Source organism: Lissotriton helveticus, chromosome 8, assembly GCF_964261635.1.
Source record: "Lissotriton helveticus chromosome 8, aLisHel1.1, whole genome shotgun sequence".
Classification (NCBI taxonomy): Eukaryota; Metazoa; Chordata; class Amphibia; order Caudata; family Salamandridae; genus Lissotriton; species Lissotriton helveticus.
In genome coordinates, this window is record NC_136069.1 from 1,016,518,444 (window position 1) to 1,016,543,003 (window position 24,560).

Below are 24,560 nucleotides of genomic sequence, written 5' to 3' on the forward strand. Positions count from 1 at the left end.
TATGTTTGAAAACAATATTAATAACATAGATACTTTTAACCTCGGTATTACTTACCTTAGTTGTCAATGATATTCTGGCATCACGTTATTTGTGAATCACGATATCAATTTTTTTATATTTCTTGTATCTAGATATTTTTACTCAATATTTAGTCCGAATATCATTTCGAGTATAGAGATAAATTCAGACTCTTCACAAACTTCATATCAACCTTCAACAAACATCAGTTATGAGTATCAGCCTAACACTGCTTTCCCTTAATAGATTCCGGCATATTTGGGTGAATATGTCGGTTTGAGTGTGTTAAACACCAGATCTGTATTTTATGCCTAATTTCATCCTTCAAATTTAGGAATGGGAAGCATTTACAGCACACAGTAAATCCCTCACCGCGGGTATCAGTGTTTATAGGCCCGGCGTCCTCAGAAACAGAGTCTCAACCTCGAATGATGCCTTACTGGTTCCCCTTTTCATCCTGCTAATGTCAACTGAATTAATTTAGATGTGTGGCTAAATCTTCCCAGCATATCCAGTTTCTCAGACATCAGCCTATCGGAAATGTATAATGCTCCTAAATGTCAAACGTACTCTGATTTAATGAGAGGTCAAGACCTACAGAAGGCAGATACTGCTTGGGCAGTGTCTGACACTTTTAGACACACTGCTTCAGCCATTCTTCCTCAGAGGTCCCGATAATTAACCCAGATTTGCTTCTGCCCTCTGAGGCACCAGCCTGCTAAAATTATTCTCTTTCTCAAACAGAAAAGTATATGTTTTTGTAGGAAAGAGTCACATCTTCCCTTTCTAACTGGTAAGATAATTCGAGGAAGTAGTCAGACTTCCAGAGAGAGGTTTGTGAAATCTGAAGACCATGAGATTTAATATATTTAAGACATTTCATTGGGATACTGCAGAAACATGCGAGTAACCTGTTGTTTCCAATCCCAAAGCCAACTTTGTGGACTAAGGGTCTGATAACGACTTTGGCAGTGATACGCAGGCTTTGAGCCGGTACATCACCGTCAAAGCAGTGCATGGTCTGCCTGCCAGATTACGAGTTCAGCTCGTGTCTGGCGGGCTTATCTTTTTCCGTTCCCACTGCAGTGCCCTGAAAATGGGCACCACAATGGGAACGCAAAAGCAGTTCCAGCACAGCCTGAACTGTGAAATCCATGCGGTGCCTGAACTTGAGGTGCATGATGTGGCCCCTGAATGCATGCCCATGGTGGCTGGGCATGGGGGCCCTTTGGGCCCCCCTTTGTTTTCCCACTGTCAGCCTTTTTATGGTGGGTTCACTGCCATGAAAAGGTTGGTGGTGGGAAAACTCGTAATATGCTCAGCGGACCACTATGGTCCCGCCTTGCATATTGTATACCCCCGTCCACTGCACCACGGCCAGGGAACAGCGGTTCCCTGGCTCAGCCGGTGCAGAGATCCAAGTGGTTGCCTCGTAATACAGCGGCCACAGGATCACCACCGCTGCGCCACCACAAGTCTGGTGGTCAAAGACCGACAAGGTCGTAATTTGGCCCTAAGGCAACCATCAGACCCATGTTTTTGTGCATGTCACTTCATTTATGTGCCTAATTCAATGATCCACACACACCTGAGGATAATAAAGGCAAACAAAGGCCCATTCAAATCAGTATTTCATCTTTCTGATGCTGATTAAATAAGCACAAGAATTTGATTACCTAACAAAGATCCAAACCTGCTTACTGTAGATAACAAAGAATAATGCAAGCTAATACCACAGGGCTTCTTAAAGGGCTGAAAATAGGAGATTTTTACATCGAGAGTCATTTTCTGCATCTCTTTCAACATTCCTTCAACTGACACTGTCCCTACTGTGAATAGCTCTGGGCAGGAACGGTTGTGGCTAATCAACTCGATCTTTGGTTTTACCTTTAGGCAGGCTCTAAACATCATGTCTAACTTGCAAAGATTCCTTAAGTTCGTACCAACTAATCTACCCAACATATTTTCTTTGATCTTACTTGAATTTACTGCCTAGGCCAATATCACACAGGGTCAGCATTGACAATTGTGTGTCTTATCTAGGGTAACCACGCGCTATACAAAACTGTTTTAATAATAATAATAATAATAATAATCTGCCCAGGGTAGGATTGGATGCTCATGAAAGATGCTTTATTGGGGTGGGCATAATGGCCACAACACTTCTGGGGGCGCATCTGCTAATGAGTATTACAGATCTCCACATTTACATATCCCCATTTATGCTTTCACAAATGTTTTAGGGATGTGAGCCGCCGGATAAATAAATGTGCTATGAGAACTGTAGAAAAACTAATAAAATATGGCTTATTTGACGATGGTGCTATGCCAAAACGTACTCTTAGTTCTTTTGTGCGTCGTGTGATTGCATCTAGGAAGTCAAGACAATAAAGTCAATAAATGACCAAAATCACTAGTTATTAAATAATGCCTCTAACAGTATACTACTGCTGGAAACAAAGGATGCTAGCGTTTTTAAAAAGGCTGAAAAAGCTTCCAGCATATGATGAAAAACGCTCAATATTTAGCAAACAAAATGAACAAATCATGCATTGATATCATCCACACAAAAAAAATTAAGGAAACTGTTTATAGCAATGACTGACTGATGAAGTGTAAAACCGAAAAAAATGTGAGCAGTTTGGTAATCTGGGTAGCCAGTGGTCAGTGAAAAAAATCAATAACTCTTACTTCTCCCTCTTGTGTATGCCTCTGCCAGTGCTGAGTCTCATATCTCAGACCTTTTGATTGGGATGTTTCAGTGAAATCTAAAAAGAATCAGGCATGAAAATAAAACAATCTGAGGGAAAATGTACAGAGAAGCAGGGGCGGCTCATCCATAATGGCGGAGGAGTGCCGCCTCCCTACTAAAAGATGAAAAATAAAATTATAATAAAGGCATTTTATTATCATTTTATTTTTTATTTGGTTTGATTTATATATTTATAAGGCGCGCCATTGCCCAGATGCGTCTTGGCGCTAGAGTCCGATCAGAAGAGGATTGTTGGTATGGTGGTGTGCTGACCTAACAGGTGAAGAGCCAAGTTTTTATGGCTTTTCTAAAAGACAGAAGCAAACGACTTCTTCTTATCATGATAGGGAGAAGGTTCCAGGTTTTGACTGTCCGCTACAGAAAGCTTCTCCCTCCCCACCTAACCTGCTTGAACTTAGGAACTTGTAAAAGTTTTGTGTGAGCTGATTCCAAGCTTCTTACCGGCACATACCATTTCAGGTGTGTTCTCAAGAACTGCGGTCCTGAACAATGAAGGGCCTTATAGGCCAAGCATAATGATTTGAAGATAATCCTTTTTTCCATCAGTAACTGGTGGAGGGCTCTCAGTTTGTGTGCGACTGGCTCAGATCTGGGAATATCCAGCACTAGCCTTGCTGCTACATTCTGCAGACGCTGGAGTTTTATTAAATGTTGGGCTTGAATCCCCACATACAAAGCTTTCTCATAATCCAATCTGCACAGGGCCAATGTCGTCACTACTGTTTTTCGTGAGTCAAGGGGGATGAATGGGCGTATTCTTCTGATCATTTTTAAAATGTACGGGATAGTTGAAGAGAGGTTAGTTATCTGGGCGTTAAAAGTCAGTTTGACATCAAATATAAATCCCAGATTTTTAACGTTGCCCACTGGGGTTAAGCAATTGCCCAGACTGGCAGGCCACCATTTAGGAGACCATTAATCTGCATCTGATCCTAATAGCATAACTTTGGTTCTATCACCGTTCAGTTTCAGGCAGTTAAGCTACATCCATTGATTAACCTGAATCATACAGTCATTAAAGCGGTCGTCTGTTTTCTCCACATTACTTGAAATCGACACCACCACTTGGGTGTCATCGCAGTACGAAGCCAGCAAAAACTCACACTGCCTGATGATCGATGCCAGAGGAGCAACATAAATATTAAACAGAGTGGGGCTCAAGGAGGAGCCCTGAGGCACTCCACAAGGTGACTTAAAGGCTTTGGATGCAAAATCTCCCAATGTGACTGAAAAGGTTCTATCCATTAAAAATTATGACATCAATGTGAGTGCAGAGTCTTGGACCCCCATTCTACTAGATGGGCGTAAAGTATCTTGTGATACACTGTGTCGAAGGCCGCCGATAAATCCAATAAAATCAGGGCGGCCTTCCCTCCTGAATCTAGTATAGTCCTGAGTCACTCTGCTGCCATGACCAAGGCTGTCTCTGCTCCATGCTCCTCCCTGAACCCCTATTGTGATTGGTATAAAAAGTTTCTAGATGCTATGAAATCTGTCAGTTGTTTATTAAGCAGTTTTTCAAAAACTTTCTTGAGATTGGATGATTACTGATGGGTTCTTTCGGATCCAAATTAGCTTTTTTTTTTAAAGTGGGAGGACCGAGGCTGTTTTCCAAGTGTCTGGAAAGCGACCTAACTGGATTATCTCTGTGAACACAAGATCTAATTGTTCACTTAGCATTTCTGGAAACATGTGCATCACCTTAGGTGGGCAAGGGTCCGTTGGGTCCCCAGACCTAACGTTCTTCACTACCTGGCTAATCTGTTCTACTGAAGGGGGAGAGAAACAAAAGCCAGTTCTGGGGATTGAGGTTTACAGGCCTTTCTTAGAGTGCTTAGCTAAAGCATAGGTGGTATAATTAATCTTAAAAGCTTTGTACACTGAAGTGACTTTATCTACAAAGAACTGTCCAGGTGCATTACAAAGTTCCGTACTACTTTCCATCTGTTTTACAGCGGATGATTCGCTAATGTTTTAACTGTAGTGAGGAGCTCCCTGCAGGAGTTCTTGGCCTCACTTATTTTTCTTGTAAAATAATTACTTTTTTCCCCTATAACCAGTTTTTTTGTATTCTGCCAACGTTCGTGCGTATTCCCTTTTTGCCTTGCATTGTTGGATGTCAGCTCGAGTCTTCAGCGGGGTAGGGCTCGGCAGTCCTCTCATGACAGGCATGGCAGGGGGAAGAGTGGTTGGCACTTGTAAGTGCTCATGTCAGTTTGGCTGGCCGTCTTAGAGCAGCCAAACCATCATATGCACTTAAGTTTCTCCAACCCAGCTATAGGGAACAGCCAGCTTTGCAAAAATCCACAGGCTCCCAGGCACTGTCTGAGCGGCACACTAGGACACTCAGACCAATCCCAGCACTTCTGTCATGCTGGGAATTGTATTCCCAGCATGAGAGAAGTGACTGGATTGGCATCTTGGAGCGTGCGCAGTGTGCACCCGGAGACGAGGATCAGGTGAGAGGAGCAAGGCAGTGGCTATTGGAGGTGCAGGTAAGTGCAATAGTTGTTTTTGTTTTCCACGTTTTTGTGTTCCCCTCACGCTCCCCCGCCGAGCTATATAAGTCGTTGCCACTGTAGAAAAGAGGCAGGAGTAAACACTTAGGAAGAGGTGAGCATGGGGAGAAGTAGGTAAACAAGATGAAAGAAAGTAACGAGAAAAGGGCAATATAATAACAGCTGCTACAATAGATTTAACAGTACTTAGAGGTAAAACTCCACTGGTGGTTACTCACATTCCACTTAGGATCTCAATTTAGGCCCCAAGAATTAGAGCCAGTAACTCTGCCACCCAGATTTACTTACATCTGGGGTGTCCTTAACTCTTGGGTTGTCAGGGTATTATTACTGAGTATTATGATGTGTTCTCGTAGGATACCCTCAGTAGTGATTTATTACCAAGGGCATTGTTAATTATGCACTATATTCATCAGGGAATTTCTCATTTCTCCCCCATGTTTTACCCAGACATTTTGGTGGCTGTAATGCCCGGGTAAAGTGCACCAGATATGTGATGTTCTCATGAATCCCATAATTTCAATGGGGTGGTAATTTCCATGACTTGCCTCATCAGAGTTAAGAGGGAACTTGTAATGAACACCTAAGAACACTGTTTAATTCAAAGCACTGGCTTGTGCTTCATGCTGCATGTATAATCATTGTCTAAGTATTTGAACACATTGCACTGATTTAAGTTATATTTTTATTTCCCCATACAGCTGTTAGCACTGTGAACTAATTGTACATATGGTGCTTTCTGCATAACCTATTTGGCGAACAAAATAACTGTGCTAATTCTATCACATTCTCACTTAATATAATATGAGTTTATTTTGCATTATCATGTGTGACATCTTTTTCAGACATTGGAAATAACAGTAAATAATGCCTTTACGGTTCTATTTTTGATGGGATATTGACAACACCAATGACAACCATATTGGAGCAACCACCAAGCTACAGCCTAAGGCAACAACTCTTTTCAATTTAAGTGTTCTTGTCTTTGGAAATGGTGACAGATATCAGGATAAAGAATCTCCAGCCATGCTGATACCTTGTTCTACTAAGCAGACCTCAAGATCAGAACTTTGGAATATTCTCTGCGGAACCCCTGCTTTTTTTCCACCTGTACATTCTTTAAGGGCGTGGGCATATATCTCATGGTGATGATCACCCATGTTCTCCCTCCTGGGCCTTGTGGTATCCCAAGAGCTCACCTTGTCCTGCCATGCTTTAGCAGTGGGTTATCCATTGAAACCATGGTATTCTTTGAAGACAGGAGAGGAGTGAGTCTAGGCGTACCAGTACCTTTCTGCACCTCAGTTGGGCTTCCACTTTTGTTCAGTGCATCGTAGATTGAGAAGGGGAGGGTATACAGTTATTTCAACAGCAGCGTGTTACAGCAACTGTTTTAAATTGGTTCCTGAATGCCATTGTCCCATTTTTCAACATAGCAATCAAGGTCCCGCTCTTGGTAATTCACAATTGGATTATAAATCCATGCTATATATATTTTACATTTTTTAAAAATTTTATTTTATTGCTCCACAGTAGCACAAAATAGGAAACAAACACAATACAACTTATAAATATAACATTTTCATGAATTTATATGGTCACGAAAAGCCCCCTAGATGCTCAAGCCAATCTTACGTTTCTTTACCCCCTTAACTGAAAATAGACTCCATTCTAAATTATAAAGATGGTACATTTTGGCCTGCCATACTACAAATGCTAGATGTTCACTTTGAAGCCATTCAGAGGCAATACAAAGCCGAGCAGCTGTCATTTTAATAAAAATCAAGTATCAATGTTTATATAAATCGGTCCCTTGATCAGTGTCAGGCCCCATCCCTAACAGCATAATAGCAGGTGTGATCTTCAACAGGCCACCAATAATTATAGACAAAAATTTCTCTATATCAGCAATAAATCTAGACAGTTTACTACAATTAAAGAAGACATGAAAGCTGTCAGCATTATCTCCCCCACAACGAAAACATTGACCATCAAACTCAATCCCCAATTTAGACATTTGAGCTGGGGTGTAGTACAAGTCAAATACAGTTTTAAAAAACTGGACTTTCAAGTTAGCCGATAATAAGACATCTCTAGTTCTAACTATAGCTTTCTCAATAGATATATTATGCTCCCCCAAAATTGTAGACCATTTGGCATTATGTTTTCCAAGATCATCCGATCCATGCAACAATAATTGCTTATACAACACCCCAATTTCCTCCTGCCGCCTAACTATCTCTACAGATGGATTGAGCACAAAATTAACATTTTTTCGGAGTAAGGAATCCTGGATTTGGAGGAATTTAGGAGTTAGGCAGATTATATTGTTTCACTAATTCTTCAAAAGACAAAAGTAAACCCCCAAATGTGAAGAGATCCCCTAATTTAGTGATGCCTTTATTCCTCCAGCCATATGCGATATTGTCCCAGAAAATAGGGGGAAGAATCTTTGCGGAATTCAAGGGAGTATAAAATGATAGTTTCTCCATCTGGCATGTATTTCGTATTCTCTTCCAAACTTTAAAGGCACCATCCAATACTTTAAACCTTGTATGCTTAAAATAGCTACCTTCAACTTCTTTAAACAAACATTGTCTGGCCAGCGAGCCCAGCAAAATCTCAAAAATCGAAGGAGCCTCTGCAGTGCTGGCCGTTCCTTCCCAGTCAGTAATACCCGCATGTTTAACAAAAAACAGGTGTAAAAATATAGAACAAAATCAGGTATAGCTAGCCCCCTTCTCTCAACTGGTAGCGTCCTAAATCTTATTGCTCTTCTAGATTTGCCAGGGGTCCAGATAAACTTTGAACATATCGATTGCAGATGTTGAAGCTGAGCACCAGTCACTTTGAAGGGAATTGATCTAAATAAATATAAAACCTTAGGAAGAATGTTCATTTTTATAATATTGCTTCGCCCGATTAAAGTAAAATGCAATCGTCACCATTTATCCAGCGATTCTTTAACGCTATGTATCAACGTCTCCAATTAGCGTCAACCACATCAGACATCGAGGGCCTTATTTTAATGCCCAGATATGTCACCTCTTTTAACACTCTAGCGTTTAGAAAATCAATACTCTCTGAGCAAAGGATTTTTGTTTTTGACACATTAAGTTTATAGCCAGATATTTGGCCCAATATTGTTGCTAAACGCTCAATCTCTTGAAGTGCAAGAGAAGGATCAGCCGACGTAACCGCTATGTCGTCGGTATAGGCAAAAACTGAAAATGAAACATCGCGTACACAAAAAGTTTCAATACAAGGATAATTGCCTAGCTGCTCAACAAAAGGATTATTATATTAAGCAAACAAAAGTGGTGAACAGGGGCAACCTTGCCTAGAGCCTCGGGTGATTCGGACAGGTTCTGATAATAAGCCCATTGCAGTAATCTTAGCAGTCGGTGCCGTATATAGTACCTCCAATGCGGTCATAAATCTCCTACAGAATTCAATTTTAAACATCAATTTCCATAAATAGACCCATTCCACCCGATCAAACGATTTCTCCGCGTCCAATAAAATTAACCCCAGATCCTGTTTTTCAATATGAGCAATATCAAAGAATGTCAGCACTTTCTTCACATGAGTCACAGTCCCTCGAGATGGTATAAATCCATGTTGGTTTAAGGAGACTAATGTACTAATAACCTTTGATAATTTATTTGCCAAAATCTTAGAATATATTTTGCTGTCACAATTTAATAACGAGATTGGACGATATGATCCCACCAGGTCCGGTTTTTTACCCTTTTTACAGGCGACTACGATAGTAGCTTCTGCCCAAGATTTGGGCGCCTGCCCCTCCTGTGCCATCCGAAAAACACTCAACATTTCATATTTTAATTGATGAAAAAAGAGCTTATATACCTCTGCCGGAATCTTGTCAGGTCCCGCCGCTTTTCCTAAGGCCAAACTATTGACAGCAGTTTTTAATTCTGTCATAGTAATTGGACAGTCCAATTGTACCGTTACAAGTGGGTCTAATTGTGGTATTCCCTCCTTCAAAAATATGCTATTGTCAGCCCATACCCTGCTCTGTTGCGTATTTAATTCCGTGTAGAATTGATAAAAAATAGAAAATATCTGTTGTGAATCCTGACACAATTGCCCATTTTTATCCCTCAAGGATACAATAGAGCGGGAAGATTCTTTCATACGCAGCCATAATGCCTAACTTCTGCCAACAGTTTCCCCATATTCATGTTTTTGCTTTTTGTAAACCAGATATTATTTAGCATTCTCAGTGTTCCATAACCCATGAATTTAAGCCCGAGATCTAGCGACAGCATTTTTTAATTCCAGAATATTATTGACTTGCTGTGCAAGCCCCAAAGTTAGTGCGCCCTCCGCCTCTCTCAGGGCAACATATAGGTTCTGAAACTCAGATTTATTTTTTCTTTGCTGATAAAATTCGAAGCTAAGTGCTTCCCCCCGGAAGCAGGTCTTAAACGTGTCCCAAATAGTAGCGATATGAGCTGACTCTCTGTTGTTAACAAAAAAATTCTCCATCCAGCAGATCATATACTCTCTAAATTCATCATTCAAGCAGTGTTTCCGGTCAAACGAAAAAGTATTGAATGGAACTTTTCAGCCTGGTAAAATTAGTTCTAAGACAATAGGGGCATGATTGGAAGAAATCCTCGGATAGATTTGGACAGAGGCATCTACCAAAGAAGTAATGGGTGCAGCAAAATAATCCAAACAAACTAACTTTTTATGAGGAAAACAATAAAAATCGTAGCCCGGGTCCATAGGGTTCAACTTTCCCCACACATTAACTAACCCATGATCACCTACTAAATCAAAAAGAGCTTTAAAAACCTGTGGTTTACGCCCTTTATATTTGCACGGCCCATCCTGCAATGCTTGGTTAGTCAAGTTAATATTTATATCCCCACAAATTAGCAAAGGTTGTCCCCAGGAGGTCAGCTCCACATTTAGCTCTGCTAGGGTTTCTGCCTCATCCAAGTAAGAACCATAAATGGTACACATAGTAGACTTACTATCACCAAACCCACATTTAGCAATGGCCCAATGACCAAACTTATCAACCAAGTTGAGTCCGGTAGTCAATACATTAGGTTTAGCTAAAATAGAGACACCCCGAGTCATAACAGTTTGCTGAGAAGCCGCAATCAGCAAAAACCCAAATTCCTTTAAAACATGTTTTTTGGGCCAGGGTATATGCGTCTATTGAATACACACCAGGTTTGGCTGAATAAATCGCAATTCAGCGGCTACCCCCCTCCGCTTTGACCAGTGATTAAGACCAGAGACATTTAGTGAACAGATTTTATCCCCTTAAGTATCATTGTGACGGTTTAAAGAAACTCCTCATGCCAGCCATTTCAGATATATCGCCATTACAAAGCATAGACAACATATAAAACATACATACTCCCTTTGTGACCATATTAGTATTTTATTTCCCCTTATATTCTCCCACATAATTCTTACTGTGGATGTTTTCCCCTTTTTACCCCACCTAAGTGTCCCCACCTCCCCAACCCCACGCCCCCCAATAGCACCCTTCCCTCCACCAACCGTCCCCCTTCACCCCCCTGTAACAAGGCTTTAAGACCCATTGTCCAGTAGATGCAAAGCCCCTGTGAAACCCCCTGCCACTACTTGAGGGGCCCACCACTAGAGAGAGTAGGAAGAAAGATCCCCCCTCCGCGGTGAACGGGAAAAGGCAACCCAATTGTTAACTAAAAGAGTTTTTTTTATTTTAAGGAGTGGGGAAAAAGCCATGTTCTTCCTCACCCAGAGCAAAAGAGCAAATGATGATAAAGAAAGAAAAAAAAGGGAAAAGAGGGGAAAAAGGAGTATCAAAATCAATATAACCAATACATCAGCTTGCAAAGATTTAACATTAAATAGAGCTTAAAAACTCCTTAGCAGGCCCTGCACTAATAAACAAGTGGGAGCGCTCATGAAAGATAACTTTTAGCTTTGCAGGAAACATTAAATAAGCTTGAGCCCCTTTGCCTGAAATTGTGTGATCAGTTGCCGAAGTTGCCAGCGGAGCTCAACAGAGCGTTGGCACAAATCCGGGCGCACAAAAAATTCAACATCTCCCCCAATTCTTTTCTTATCAGGTCGAGCAAGCTGAAACACCTCATCTTGAGCAAAGAAGCTATTAAATAAAACTAAAAAAGCTCTGGGTTTGGGGTCCCCATGGGCCAGCTCTGAGACATATGTAAAATGGGAACCGATGAGCACGTTCTATTTCTCTATACCAATCCCACTGGGTCAACTCAGGAAAGGCTTTTTTAAACAAATCAACAATAAATCCACCTGGGTCCAGCCCCTCCTTCCCCTCTGGTATCTGAAGAACCCTCAAGTTATTTCTGCGTGCCCGGTTCTCTTTTCTGCCAACTTCCAAAGAGTGTCTTCCCTGGTGGCCTGAATCAGCTCCATGGCAAACTTCTGTTGAGCAAAATCATGCTCCAAATTGGAAATTCGAGTCGCCACTTCGTTAAACCTAGAGATGAAGTCGGCGTGAGATTTGGCCATCCGTCTAACCGAGTTCTGCAACTTGTGACATAGGTTTTGTACTCTTTGACTCTCTTCACGAGTTTCATCCCGGTGAGACATAATAGATCGATATATTAGTGATAAAGAGATTTCTTCCCCATCAGCTTGTGTATGGTCCCCCTGAGATAAAGTCTTTGAAACAGCACCTTTATTAATGTTCAACTCCAGTTTTCACACAGTATGAGGGCGACCCTCCACAGGCTCTTCCGAATCTTCCAAAAACAGACTGCTATGATCGTTGCCATCTACCAAACTTAGCAGAGCGGAATATTGTATTGCCAAATCCTTACAGGATGACATGGACTGCTCTGAGAGGGAGTAAAAATCCCCCGAGTGTGCATCAGATATTTGTACTGGGTGAGATAACAGGTTACGGCGGTGCCCCCCCCCCAGGAGCCTCAGACTCTGCCCCTCCATTTTCAAGGGTGTTCACTGGAGCCCCAACCGAGTCAATGGCGGCGTCAGAGGAAGGACCCATACACCCCCCTGCAGCATCTTCCACAGGTAATGATTCTGTGAATGAGGTCACTTTAGCCGTGCTCGCAAGTCCACCATTGCCTAGCTCAGCCGAATCTGCTACTTCTTCAAATAAGTGGTCAGCCTTTTCCCCTTCCATTTGTCTTTAGCTGCAGTGAACAGCGCCGGTACCCTTTTCCCCTGCAAACCCCCCTTGGCTCTTGTGACCACGATAGCGGGTTCAGATGTCTTACCCGAGTCAGACACACTGCTCAAGCCGTCCTTTCTCACCTGGATGTCTGCGGTTGCAACCTCTGCCTTCTCCTCTTCCTGGCCGCAGGGTTTCCCTTGCACTCCCTTCGGCGGCATCTCTGGCAGCAAATCTGACCTTCCGACGAGTTTGAAAAGCGATCCCAGGTGATCCGCGATTTTCCCAATGGTAATGCCCACCAGCTTCGCCGGTACCGAGTCAACCCCGCGGCCGATTCCAGCAGTGTTCCCAGTATTGAGGATCGCAAGAGGGAAAAGGACCGGTGAGTATCAACAGATTAAAATGAGATTATGCAACAGGATCTTCAAAGTCTCAAACTACGGAAACAGCTATTAAGAGATGGTTAACTGGGAAAATGCATCGGCGTAGCGAGTCTCCACTCCTTTCCAACAGTTTTCCCGCAAGGTCCGGCAGGAGCGGTCAGCTCATCTTGCCTCTCCAGTCCGGACCGGTAAGTCCGGGTACAGGTCAACCCCCGTCTATATTTTACATTTTTGATTGGTCAATTTCCATGAACAGAAAGCTTAGTTATAAATTATGGAAGTACTATCCTAGCACGCCCTCATGTTTGTTTAACTGTAATATTAGCATATCCAACATCGTTCCCAACTGCACTACCAATGATACGAAAGAAAAACATATCAGTTTAGTCTCTCCAGAATACACTGTCATGGGAGCCACTGATCTTACATCAAGGGGAAAGGAAAGGATTGCAGGTAGCTAGTACCGAATATACCATATCAACAACACAAATTGTGACTCACCTAAGCCACCTTTCCTCTCTGGGTACACTTGGGCTAGTAGTTAAGGCTTAATTTAAGGGAGTTGCAAGGGGTACGTGTAGCTACAATATAAAACAGTTAATCCAGTAGCAATAAAGTCCAGATGTCCACCCTAAGCTGTGTGATAACACAGCACAATAATATGTATAAAATATATTTTTGGTATAAACAGTAATGTACAGAACACAGTAAATATACAATCCTGCAATCAGACAGTAATATTAATAATTATACAAGAATAGTAGTCTCATGAGGAAATGAGTAATCCAACAAATCAAATGGTAACCTCATTTAAAAATATGGTAATCACAAGAATTCCAATCAAATCAGTGCCACTGGCTTAAAAACTCAGAAAGCATTTGGAGCACGGCACCAACACAATGCAGACACCATGCTCAGAAATGCATACTGTTCACGACCAACGAACGGATACTAAGTCAAAATGGAGGTCCACAACCAGTCTTTGCTACTTGGAAAGGAAGATGTTAAACATGTCAGCCTCAGAGTGTTCTTCCCCCTAACTTTTTGTCTTCCTCCTCCATTTTTGCTCATCTAGTTTTTGCTGGCCTTAGGACTCTGCACATGTTGCTCTGCTGACCAGTGCTAAAGTGCATGTGATAAATCCTGAAAACATGGTAACACCGGCTTATCCACAATTGGCATACTCAATCTGCTTATAAGTCCCTAGTAAAGTGGTACTCTGTGTACCCAGGGCCTGGAAATTAAATCATATTGGTGGGCCTGCAGTACTTATACCACCCACTTAAGTAGCCATTTTAATATGTCTCAGAGCAGCCATTGCAGCCTGTGTGTGCGGTTTCAACCTGGCAAAACAAACCTTTTGCCAGGCACAAACCTTCATTTTTAGTACATAAAGTCACCTTAAGAGTAGGTCCCTGAGAGCCCAGAGGGCAAAGTCTAGTGTATTTAATAAGTAGGACATATACTTTTAATTTGTATATGTCTTGGTAGTGTAAAATGTTTAAATTAGTTTCTCACTACTGCAAGGCCTACCTCTCCCATAGGATACCATTGGAGTTACCGTATTACATTTAATAAGCTTTCATTTCCAAATGGGAGCCAGTGACTAGTTTGTGTTTGGTGTCTTGGGAATTGTAATGAAAAATCCTTTCTTATGGTAAAGCTGGATCTTAGATTAGAATTTTGAAAATGCCTCTTTTAGAAAGTGGATTATTAACAAACAATAGTCCCTATGGGAAAAGTGTAACCCTTGACTTCCACAACAATAGTATTACACCAGGGATAGAATAACACCTCTCAAATGAATGAGTTTCAGTTCTGCGTTGAGTGTATGTATTTATACACATCCCATTATTGTATCACCTCCGTATTCTTTTTAAGGTCCCTGATGGCCATAGTCTTATTGTAAGTGAGATTTTTCACATAGCTTCTCTCTATACTGAGTGCATCTATGTCTTTGAGTACCATGTTTTCAAATGCTAGAATTTCACAAGGCATAGTATGGGATGGTGGAATCAAAGGTGATGGTGGTCGAAGACCTGTGGTATCTTGCAAAGAATGTGAAGAATCCCCCCACAAAGAAATCATTCAGGTGAATCTTCCTGGAACATCTTTGCATTTCTAACTTTACATCAAAAAAGTTGGTGTATTCAGTAGGGACAAAGGAGAGCCATTGACTTAAAACTGAGGTCTTGTGTCGTGAAAGTCTATACTTGGATAGATTAAAGATGGGGGCCATGGTTTGCATGGCAGGGTTACTCTGTAAACAGGGTGTGGTAGTGGTCGACATATCATGCCCTACCAAGAGTATTGTTGATGCCTCGTCTGGCATTTCCCTTAGTCCTGATATGAAATGACCCAATTCCTGACCCTGGGCATCCGACCTCTCTGGGGTCCCCTCTCCCCTGTCCCCGGACTAAAAAAAGATGATTGGGGGTCTTGATGACTTGATCCCCCCTGATCAAGTACTGAACTCAAACCAGGTGTCTCACTGTCTGAACTTTCTGAGGCATATGTGTCAGAAAAGGTGGTGTATAGCCTGCATAGTGCTCTCTGCTCTGCCTAAGTAGCGCGACATTACAGTTGCTTTGTTTTTGCGTGTTAATACTTTTGGTGCATAGTCTGGATCGATCGTACTGCTGTCTCTTGTGACCCTGCTTCGCTCCCCTTTGACCTCCAATTTGTTGTTATTGTGCTTTCCCCTGGCCCGCCTCCACTCCCCGCTACCGCCTCCCAGCTGACCCTCCCACCCATGAATAGAGGGCTCACCACCTCTGCCGTGAATCTGTGACCGTCTGGATCAGCTCCAACGCGGTCGCTCACCACCACGCTCCCTGACTCCAGTTATAGCGCCCACAGCTGAAGCGCTTGGTTGACCATATTGCAGAAACCGGTATCGTAGCCTGCATAGTGCTCTCTGCTCTGCCTAAGTAGCGCGACATTACAGTTGCTTTGTTTTTGCGTGTTAATACTTTTGGTGCATAGTCTGGATCGATCGTACTGCTGTCTCTTGTGACCCTGCTTCGCTCCCCTTTGACCTCCATTTTGTTGTTATTGCGCTTTCCCCTGGCCCGCCTCTACTCCCCGCTACCGCCTCCCAGCTGACCCTCCCACCCACGAATAGAGGGCTCACCATCTCTGCCGTGAATCTGTGACCGTCTGGATCAGCTCCAACGCGGTCGCTCCCCACCACGCTCCCTGACTCCAGTTATAGCGCCCACAGCTGAAGCGCTTGGTTGACCATATTGCAGAAACCGGTATCGTAGCCTGCATAGTGCTCTCTGCTCTGCCTAAGTAGCGCGACATTACAGTTGCTTTGTTTTTGCGTGTTAATACTTTTGGTGCATAGTCTGGATCGATCGTACTGCTGTCTCTTGTGACCCTGCTTCGCTCCCCTTTGACCTCCATTTTGTTGTTATTGTGCTTTCCCCTGGCCCCCCTCTACTCCCCGCTACCGCCTCCCAGCTGACCCTCCCACCCTCCGCCCCCTCCACTCTCCATTTAGGACAGATGGACAATCGCGCAGCGTCCACGCGCAGCGGCCGCGCGGAAGGTGCGCCAAAGGTAAGCCCGTCCGCGCCTGGACCGCGCCTGGACCGCGCCCAGCGCCAGACCCCCTGACCCCCCCGCTCCCAACCCTCTAGAGTCACATATGATGCCGCTACTCTCCTCGCCCTCAACCCCGGACGCACCCCACTATGCTGCGAAGTTACCCCAGGACGTACCCACGGCCCATTCGCCTGCCTCTCCTGCAAGTTCAACTGCTTCAGGACCCTCACCAAACCCACTTCCTCCACACACAGCTCCGAACCCAACCGCCTAAAATGCATCCTACTTAACACCCGCTCGGTCCACAGACATGCAACAGAACTCTGGGACCTAATCGACACTGCGTCACCTGACATCGCCTTCCTTACTGAAACATGGATGAACGCATCTTCTGCCCCCCACATCGCCATAGCCATACCGGACACTTACAAGATCATTCGAAAAGACCGCACCAATCAAACTGGAGGAGGCATCGCCATCGTCCATAGAAACACCATCAAAATCACAACCAGCTCTGACGACTATCTTGCAACCGCCGAACATCTCCACTTTCAGATCCACACTGACCCCAGAACACCCTTAGAGGCACCCTAATTTACAGGCCTCCAGGCACCCGATCTCAATTCAGCGACGACATCACAGACTTCGTCAGCCCGCACGCCCTCGCCTCCGAGAACTACATTCTTCTAGGAGACCTCAACTACCACCTTGAAAACATACTCGACAACAACACCACCACCCTTCTGGACAACCTGTCCAATCTCGGACTCAAACAACTTGTTGACACCCCCACTCACACAGCCGGACACACGCTCGACCCTATCTTCACCTCCAGCAAGCACATCTCCTTCGATCGCACTACAGCTCTCCACTGGACGGATCACAGCTGTGTTCACTTCAGCTACAAAACCACCCTGTCCCACAACCGTCCACAACCCATTCCCCGGAGAAAATGGAACAAAATCACCACCGACCAACTCCTCACATCACTCAACCAAAACCCTCCCACCCTAGCAATGGACCCAGACCAAGCGGCCACCAACCTCAGGCAATGGATTACCCACAGTGCGGACGAACTAGCACCCCTGAAAAAGCACCAGTTGAAGTCATCCAGCAAAAAGGCTCCCTGGTTCAATGATGACCTTAAAAAATCCAAGAAGACATGCCGCACCCTGGAGAAGAATTGGAGAAAAGACCCAACCTCAGACAACATGGCCTCCCTCAAGACAGCAACCCGCAAACACCAGCAACTGATTCGATCCGCCAAGAAATCAGCATTCAAGGACCGTCTCGACAACAATTCTCATAACAGCAAGGAACTCTTCAATATCGTCAAAGAATTCACCAACCCTACCGCAGCATCCAACGACATCACTCCCTCCCAAGACCTCTGCGATGCGCTATCCTCCTTCTTCTACAACAAAATTGCCGACATCCACAACAGCTTCAAGAATACTCCCAGTGATCAACCCGCCCCACCCCCTTCAGATCCCACCCCTCCAACTAACAACCTCAGCGCCTGGAACCCAATCACCACTGAAGACACCATTCGCCTCATGAGCTCAATCCACTCTGGCTCGCCTTCTGACCCCTGTCCCCACCACATCTTCAACAAAGCTGACTCCATCATCGCACCCCAACTCCGCGATGTCATCAACTGCTCTTTCAACTCTGCCACCTTTCCAGAAATCTGGAAACACGCCGAACTCCGCGCCCTTCTGAAAAAACCCACCGCAGACCCCTCAGAACTGAAAAACTACCGACCCATATCCCTCCTCCCTTTCCCGGCCAAAGTCATCGAGAAAGCCGTCAATAGCCAACTCGCCGCCTTCCTTGAATCCAACAACTCCCTGGATCCCTCACAGAACGGCTTTCGAGCCAAACACAGCACCGAAACCGCCCTCATTGCGGCGACCGACGACATCCGAGCACTCCTGGACAACGGAGAAACAGTGGCCCTCATTCTACTTGACCTCTCCGCCGCCTTCGACACTGTCTGTCACAGTACCCTCATACAACCCCTCAACAACATCGGCATACAAGGAAAAGCCTTGGACTGGATCATCTCGTTCCAAGCTGGGAGAACCCAGAGAGTCCGACTCCCCCCATTCTACTCAGAGGCCACCGAAGTCATCTGCGGCGTACCTCAAGGTTCCTCACTCAGTCCCACCCTCTTCAACGTCTACATGAGTCCTCTCGCCTCCATTGCGCGTCAACACAACCTCAACATCATCTCCTACGCCGATGACACCCAGCTAATCCTTTCCCTCACCAAAGACCCCAACACCACCAAAACCAATCTTCACGAAGGTATGAAAGAAGTAGCCGAATGGATGAAACAGAGCCGCCTAAAACTCAACTCAGAAAAAACGGAGGTGCTCATCCTAGGATCCTCCCCCTCAGCTTGGGACGACTCTTGGTGGCCTTCCGCTTTGGGCTCAGCACCCACACCCACAGACCATGCACGTAACCTTGGCTTCATTCTAGACTCCTCTCTCTCAATGTCCAGACAAGTCAACGCCGTCTCGTCCTCCTGCTTCAACGTCCTTCGCATTCTCAAAAAGATCTTCCGCTGGATCCCCCTTGAGACAAGAAAGACTGTCACCCATGCACTGGTCACGAGTCGACTGGATTATGGCAACACACTTTACGCCGGAATTACAACAAAATTACAGAAAAAACTCCAGCGCATCCAAAACGCGTCAGCGAGACTCATATTAGACATCCTGCGCCAAGAGCACATCACCGGACACCCTAAAAAACCTCCACTGGCTTCCCGTCAACAAAAGAATTACTTTCCGCCTTCTTACCCACGCACACAAGGCCCTTTATAATCTAGGACCCGAATGCCTCAACACCCGACTGTCCTTCTACAATCCCACCCGCCAACTAAGATCATCCAATCAAGCCCTCGCCGCAGTCCCGCGCATCCGAAAATCCACCATGGGTGGCAGATCCTTCTCCTTCCTGGCTGCCAAGACCTGGAACTCACTCCCCACCCACCTCCGCCTTACTCAGAACCACATCTCCTTCAGAAAAGAACTGAAAACCTGGCTATTCGACAAACAGTGAACCCCTCCCTCTAGCGCCTTGAGACCCTCTGGGTGAGTAGTGCGCTATATAAATGCCCGCACTTGAACTTGAACTTGTACTTCCTTTAACTTCTCTGTCCCCTGTTGACGTATCTATCTGACTCGTCTTGCTTGTAGTAATCCTCCCTTAGGTATGGTATGTCAAATTCTTGTCATACTTTGCTATGTTCTTGACTAGCTTGTCAAATTTCATTTGATGTGTAATGAGAGTAAACTCTGTGGATGTTTTCTCAATGACTTCTAAGGCCTCATTAGCATTTAAGATTGCAATATCATCTGGAATTTCGCATGTAAGTTCCTCAATCTCTTTTTCTAACCTGCTAATGTGTTCAAGTGCTGTATCTATGCCCAACACCATCCAGTGCCGTGAGCACTGGTTGGCCACAAAACTGAAATGGCTTTTGTATTTAGGGTCCTTGACAAAGATCATGGGTTCATTCATGACTTGTAATCGTACCAGAATAACAGTTGATTGTAAATATTCTCTCATCAAATGCCTGGGTAAATGTGTACCTACCAGTTTTTTCTTTATCCTTTCTAATTTCATAATGTTTTCTTGTTAGGCATCCACTGCTGTCACGACTGTAGGACTTTTTTGCCACAATCCCTTGTATGTAGTGCAGATTTTCTATACCTATCATTGAAATTCAAAAAAAGTAGTAACCCTTTTGGGTGATATCTGTGCTATTTCATTACAGCATGTGATTACCCAGTTAGAAGTTACTTCAAGTGATTGTGTTTGACATTTGCTTGATTGTGGGACCTCCTGCTCCAATCTTTTGGTATGTAACATAAACGTATTATACCGATTTTGTATTTTGATAACTTAACAAATGTGCACATAATTAATATATGCGTTTGCATTTAATTTTTAAGTGTCACCTGTATATTTTGCGTACTGATAATGACCCTGCTCTAAATACCAATCCTCAGGGGTCGAAACGTTGACAAATAACATATGTGGACTTTTTTTTAAAGAAATTGATAGTGTATATCAACACTCATATTATGGGTGTTGACTTCAAACATTCTATTATCAGTCACATGCATATATATTTTTCTACATAGCACATATGCACTTTTAATTCACCATATATCACTCTCAATCTGCCGTCACCCTTTGGGAGCACCTTGTTTCTAAGAAGAATACAAATATTGTATTTTACTGATGAAATTCATTAAGTATATTTAATAATGGCATATGTATAAATAAATGCACTCAACGCAGAAATTCATTTATTCATTTGAGAGTTTTTCTTCTATCCCTGGGGTTTTCCTATTGCAGTGGAAGTCAAGGGCTACACATTTCACCATAGGGACTATTTTTTATTAATAAATATTTGTCCAGCCCAGGCCCCTGGGATACTGGCTTGATCCTTTTGTTGAAAACTACTTTTAGAAAGTGGTCTTGTTCCTGCCTTAACCAAGTGGTGCTTGTAGCCTTTATGCCTTTTGCCTGTCCCTAGGTCACATGACTGGCTGTAGCTGATATTCGGGATTTGTGTATTTCTCCTACACACAGTCACTCACAAAAGAAAGCTTAGGTGTTCCTGGATGGGCCATCACTGGCAGGATGGGAGGGCAGAGTTGGGTGCAGCTCTACTTACACTTGAATAGGCTGTGTTCTGCCTCCTCACAATTGGCTGCATCCCCCCTGTAGTTAGTCTGGATCAAGGACAGGGAAGGTAGGATGCTTGGAGACTTCCTAGGGTACCTCTATAATTTTGTTCCACCTTCCAAATGGAGAGCACTAGGTATAATATTGTACCTCAGACAGCAACTCTTCAGTACACTTCTAGATCTGTTGACACTCTGCCAGAAAGAAGAACTGCGGTGCTGCTGAAAGAACTGCCATTCTGTTGGACTGTACTCTAAAGGAACTGCTGCCCTGCTGTGCTGACCTGCTGCCTGCTTTCATCTTGCCGTGAGTAGGATTGGACCTGCATCTGTTGAACCCAGGACCACAAAGTGACCCCACGGGCTAGTTGGCTGGCCGCCTGGCCAGAGCCTAAGTGGCAGAAGGCTTCAACAATCTTGACCCTAGCACCTGGACTCCATTCTGAAAGTGGGCCTGAAGGCGCTCTGCCAGTCCATCTGTGGATCCAGCAGAACTGATGCACCTCCTCCACTGCACGGCACATCTCCAGCAGAACCAGTGCATCCCCTTTGCTGTTCGATGCATCTCCTTCGGAGAGAAAATATAGCTTCTATTTCCCTGTCACCGTAAGATGGTCTCAATGAGTTTCTGGTACACTCTATCATCGGTCATGTGTACATTTGGTTCTGCTACAAAGTGAAGAAGGTGTAAGGAATGATTTCCTATAAAGCATTTTCTGTTTTATACATTGCTTGTGTGCTAGTGTTATTTTCTTTCACTGTTTACCAATAAATTATATTTGCCACATCGAGTTACGCTCCTCTATTTCAGCAAGCCATCGCCTCTGCTTGAAGTAGGATGGCCTGTAAAACAAACATACTTCATTTCAGCTCAGCCTTAATGAATACAGACACCTAGAATCTAATTTACTGTGGAATTCTTCCCCGTTGAGATAAACATCATTTAGAAACACCTGCAATAGCACCGAAATATGCTTGGCAGCAGGTGGTACAACCTGTGCTTAGCAGGCACTGGAATTCTCCTGTCTACAGCTGTCAATTGTCAGGAAACCATGTTCTTTTGATTTTGGTTAATTTACAATGACTGTCAATCTTACTTCAAAGTGGAGAGCGTAGTCTCCCATTGTGGAGCAAAAATACTCCCAACATCAGTTTATGATGTAGATGGAAGGCAGCACAGTGTGAATTTCAGACACCTAGAAATTAACATTAAGGGTTCCTATTGCAGTGCAATCATTTTTTTTTTATTGCCCACAGTTCACCCAGTGGCCGAATTAATGTTCAATTGGCCCTAGTGCGAGCAAACAAAATGGGCCAGACTACTTGTTGAGTAGTAAACAGTACTTAATGTAAGCCAGTGGTTGACATTAGGGCCAACCAGCACTTATTTTTCCTCATCAGACTTTGACCGAGAACAAAAGAGGGAAAAACGAACACAGGGGAAAGAAGGATTAATAGAAATAAGGTAAAAACCTCAGAAAGGAAAAAAGCTGGACCCTGCAAGAGAGATGAAAAATCAAGGAGTGACTGGTAGTGGATTAAAGAGGCATCAGAGATATTTAGGATTATGCAGCCTTTGTATTCGGTGTGAAATTTTTTCTATAGCATTGGCCATGGGCTTCTGACCAGAGATTCGGGCATCGACACCCATCCTTTCACAAATTAAGCACTGGTAGTCAAACAAAAGAATATCCAGGCATCGTTGAACTACTCCGGCCACTGGAACTCAGTACGACTGCACCTTCTGGATCATTTACAGCTATGCTCCTGAATTCACTTATATAGTAAAATTAAATACAACTCTCCTTCCGTCTCAAGCAGTAGATGAGTGGCTGGGAGCATTGATCACTTCTCCCATCTTCCTCCATGGCCATGTCCACATCTTGATGCTCAGTGTTGTGAACTGAGTTGCATGAGACGGTGGATAAATGTAATGAGGGCTGTCTACCCACTCTGCCACAAACATAAGAGCTAAAAGATGGTGTCATGAACTGAAATTACTTTGATTGATGATTACACATTCACTTTCAGTCCCATTTTCCTACCTTAAAGATTTCTTGTTTAGTTGGATGTTTTCTGTAGGGGTGTTCAAGACTCTACCTCCTTCTGAACCCAGCAAGAAAGAGGAACATCTGAGAAGGGATGGAAGAAGGGGCTGTTGTAGAAAATTGGGTTATTATTTGTGTGGCCTGCACAAGTCATAGGTCCACAACTCTCTCTACTGGGAACCAAGCACCCCATTATAGCACTTGACTCTCTCAGGGTAGTGAAGCAGAGCAGTCCAAGGCTAACTCAAGGGTTGTGGTATGAGCTAGTAAACACTGTTCGCTGGCACACCATAATAACACTCAATAAAAGATTTCCAATCATTGTTTTTTCCTTAGGAAAAAGGCAAAGTACATTTATTACAGAAGCAAGTACATTTTTGCACAGTTATTTACAAATATGTACATTGGTAGATGGAAGATACCATAGATGATATCACATAGTCATCTTTAGCCTCCTAAAGGGGTCACAAAAGCATATAAACTAGGTCTATTGATTTGGTCAAAGGTTCAACATCAGCTGACCATATGTTAAAGACATCATTTTGTATGTAAATACAATCATCAATAATAATAATCCCGTGAAAAAATACTTATTAGCGGTAATAAAGCATATTCACTGTGATCAATATCTCAATAAAGAATTTTAAATGAGCAAAACATGTACCTTATACACTTTTAAACCATGAAAAATGCACTCATTTATCAGTCCCATCACATTTTGACTGCATTACATGGAACCATATCCCCTAGAGGACACTTCAGTACATGTATCTCCTTTACACATTTTCAGAGCACAATAAATGCAACCATAAAGTAATCCCATAGAAAGTGCAGCATTTCCAGCTGTACAGCAAAAACTCCAACTTTGGGAACTATTTGGAACAATTAGAGAGATTTCAGAGGGGTCCTGGTTATAAGGACCTCAAAAATATAGGGTGAATAACTTAAATAAAGTTCTTTAGGGGGAGCTGCTGCACTCTTGCAGATTCCCCCCCCCCCCCCATTGGCTCTATTCGTTCATTGGTGGCGCACCTGCAATCCTGGGGCCACCGCGATCAGAGAAAATTTGCTAGGCATTATGAGGCACTCCTTCAGGAGCAGTGTATATTATAGTATTGACTCTCCTGCTGCTTTTGGGAGAGCCAGACTGCTTGTGGTTGGCCTCAACATGCCACTGTTTTCTTTTGATGGGGAGGGGTGTCTGGTCCCATCCCAGACACTCCAAAGGTGAGTGAAATGCTGGGGGCTGTGGGGAGAGCCCCAAAGCCCCTGTGACCCCGGCTGCTTCCCTCATGCTCGAACTCCTCCTTCAGCCGGCGCAGGAGACAGCCTATTCTCCTTCTTCCGCCCAATGCTCCATGAGGGTGGGAGGCAATCTGCTGGGTTGTACTCCACCCCTAGCACTGCACGGGT

The 24,560-nt window shown here is 43.8% G+C and overlaps 1 protein-coding gene across 2 annotated transcripts in view; it reads right to left on the minus strand.

Moving 5' to 3' along the window:
* The window catches only part of CNKSR2 (connector enhancer of kinase suppressor of Ras 2), a 1,535,139-nt gene that overhangs the window by 1,334,000 nt on the left and 176,579 nt on the right, over window positions 1–24,560 (minus strand). The gene's annotated exons all lie outside the window — the stretch shown is intronic.